Here is a 3,482-nt window from a genome sequence, read left to right on the forward strand (position 1 = left end):
GTTGACTACATGGGAGTCCAGTGACATAGCCATTACACTAACTGCTGGTCCCTAAAGTCACACATCTTGATGTGCTTTCTGACAACAGTGGAATCAAAGTAGACATCGATTACAGAAAGTTAATAGGAAAACTACCAACATTTTGAAACTAATAAGAGAATTCTAAATAATCTGTTTAAAAAAAGAAGTCTCAGGCCAGCTGGTGTCATGGTGGTTAAGGGTGTTGTACTCCCATAAAAAAGTAGTCTCAAAATAAATTTTAAAAATATACTGAACTGAGTGAAAACTAAAATTAAAATAACAAATTTTATAGAACTCACTTGAAGTTGTGCTTAAGGCAAAATTTATGGCTGTAAATGCGTACATATATTAGAAAAGAAAAAAATTTTCAAATCAGAGGCTAAAGTCTGGGACCAGCAGATGGCATAATGGTTATGTCTCTAAACTCCCATGTAGTTAGCGACAGTTCAAGTCCCAGACCTGGCAGCTTAAAACTCACACTGGGCACATGTGCATGTGTTCCTAAGATCTTGAGAGGAGAATGGAAGAGAAGGGATTGCAGCGTGGCCATCCTCCTTGCTGGGTGATTTCTCATTTTCTCCCTGTCTCTCTCTGTCTCTCTGGTAAGTGCACACACCCAATAGTAAATATCTCTCTAAAAAATAAAGTCCTACATCAAGAAAATAGTAAATAATTTTGGGCAACATGGCTGGCGTGGAGGAGGCTGCTGCCTCTGGGAGCCACCTGAATGGTGACCTAGAACTGAACAACAAGGAGGAAGGAGCACCCCCTACAGCTGGGGAAGTAGCTAAGAAAAACATGTGGGAGAGAAACTACAGTAAAGGGGCTAGAGCTGTGGGACAGAGGGGAACCTGATAAAGAATCTGGAGCCTCAGTGGATGAGGTAGCAAGACAGTTGGAAAAGCAAACATTGGAAGATAAAGAAGGAGATGTTGATGATGAAAATGGTGATGGAGATGGAGCAATTGAAAAGAAGAAGAAAAATGAATAGAGGACAAGAATTTCAAACAGACCCTCCCTTTTGTTCCAATATGTGACCTGTATCCTAATGGTGTATTTCCCAAAAGACAAGAATGTGAATGCCCACCTACGCAAGGTGGTCACACAGCTGCTTGGCAAACTACAAGTGAAGAAAAGAACGCATTGGATCAGCCTAGTGATGCTATTTGGAATTATTTTTGAGAAACTGCAGAAGCACATGGACAGGTTAGAAAACACATTATGAACTGGATCAAGCGTGGGATGACAATGATAGTAATCTGTGAAAACTAGATTGGAAGCTAATAAAAGAGAATGGACTAGACACAGGTCTGGCATTTCCTACTGGGTGTTCTCTCAATAGTTGTGCTGCCCATTATACTTCCAATGCCTTTTGAGAAAAATGGTTGGATCACTTGGAAGGAAGTATTGGGTTCTGTGTAAAAATACATCATGACTTTTCCGACAATCTAATAAATACTTGATGGCTCCAAAGAATCTGTGTGATTTGGGCATTGTAGATCCATACCCACCATTATGTGATATTAAAGGATCAAAGACAGCAGTTTGAACAACTATACTGTTGCATCCAACATGTAAAGTTGTGAGCAGAGGAGACGACTATTAAACTTAGTCCAAAGCCACTGCAGCATCTTTATTTTCTAAGCTTTGTTGTAATACATTATACCAGAATGAATTTACACATTTTTTCTGCTTTAACAGTGGACGTATGTAATTTTTTTAAATCCATGTTTTGAAAAGAAAGAATTTGAACAAAGTCAAACCTTCTAATGTAATTAACAAGGAAAGCCCTTTCAGGACTTTCAAATGTTAACTGTTCCCCATTCCCCACCACCAGGAAAATATTTTATAGCTCAAATTAGTTAGGAATGACTTTACATTTTGTTCTGACAATGAAGAGATGCTTTTCAGATATTTATATTGCCATATTGTACTTAAATGTTTTGAACAACTACATCTAATTCTGCATCTAGGCCCTCTGATATTGCTTTTTAACCTTCCTGGAATTCCTTTTCTAAAAAATAAAGATATATTCCAGTCTCAAAAAATAAAAAGTAGCAAATAGGATAGTAATATGAACTCAAAACAAGCAGAGGGAAATAAACATGAAAACAAGACCTGAAATCAATAAAAATAAAACAAAAAAAAGAGAAAATCACTTTAAAATGATTCAAAGATGAATAAATTAATATAGCTGACAAACCTCTAGCAAAACTAGCAAAGAATACAAAACACAAATTACCACTACCTGAAATAGCACTATAGATCCTGGAAACATGAATATGCTAATAAAGGAGTGCTATTCTATGATGAAGTCTACAATTTAGATGAAATACACTGACTCCTAAAACAATCTTGGGGTCAGCCAGATGGTGTGCTGGTTAAGGTGGCTGGATCCTACTGCACATTTCAAGTCCCAGACCTGGCGACTTGGAAAATATGCAGGGTGCATTTCCAAGCCCCAAATTCTCCAGGCAGTGATCTCTCACTTTCACTTTCCCTCTCTGTTTCTCTGTCTCTCTCTGACAAGTGCATGTGCCCTATAGCAAAACAAAATAAACAAACAAAACCAACCTGACAGATAATAAAATGACAAAATAAACAAAACCAACCTGACAGATAATAAAATGAAATGAATTACTATACCCATTTTGAAGACTTTTATGTTGACATTAAGGAAAACTATAGTTATATAGGTTAGTATATAGTGGTATATTTAGACAGATAAAATATATTATTAAAACAAAATCTTCACAACTTTGGCCAGAAGAGGTTTTTGTTTTTTGTTTTTGTTTTGTTTTGTTTTGTTTTGTTTTGAGAGATTTTTGCTACAGGGCATGTGCACTGATCAGAGAGACAGAAAGCAAGAAATCACCCCCCAGGGGGGATGGCCACACCGCAATCCCTTCTCCTCCATTCTCCTCTCGGGATCTTGGGCACGCATGCACACGCGTCCGACATTAGTATAAACCACCACATCCAGGACTTGAACCACGGTTGACTACATGGGAGTTCAGTGACATAGCCATTACGCAAACTGCTGGTCCCAGATGAGTTTTGATACAAGTTTGAACACAGTTCAATAGAATAAGGATTGATTTTTGGCAAATGGTGATAGGGCAATTGTCTCTCTCTGTTTTTCTGGCAAGCACATGTGCCCTATAGAAAAACCTCTCCAAAAAAAAAAAAAAAAAAAGTGGGCAAAGGCATAAAAGATATTTCATATGTTCAACAGCACTAACCATAAGGAAAATTCATATTAAGACTTCAATAAGCTATCACTATCGTGTATCAGAAGCACTAAATAAAATTAAAGTGGAAATAGCAGTGACAGTGCCAAATGCTGCCAGAGAATACAGAGAAATTGGATCTTTCATATATTTCTGGTGACAATCTAAAATAATACAACTGGTTTGGAAGACATTTTAGCAGTTTACAAAAAAATTAAATATGCAAATTTC

General features: G+C 37.1%; 1 pseudogene; it reads left to right on the forward strand.

The window, feature by feature from the left end:
* Window positions 1-705: 705 nt before the first annotated feature.
* On the forward strand, window positions 706-1,397 carry LOC102491422 (methionine aminopeptidase 2 pseudogene; annotated as a pseudogene).
* The last annotated feature ends 2,085 nt before the right edge of the window (window positions 1,398-3,482 follow it).

This window comes from Tupaia chinensis, unplaced genomic scaffold (assembly GCF_000334495.1).
Source record: "Tupaia chinensis unplaced genomic scaffold, TupChi_1.0 Scaffold142961_1, whole genome shotgun sequence".
In the NCBI taxonomy this organism is placed as follows: Eukaryota; Metazoa; Chordata; class Mammalia; order Scandentia; family Tupaiidae; genus Tupaia; species Tupaia belangeri.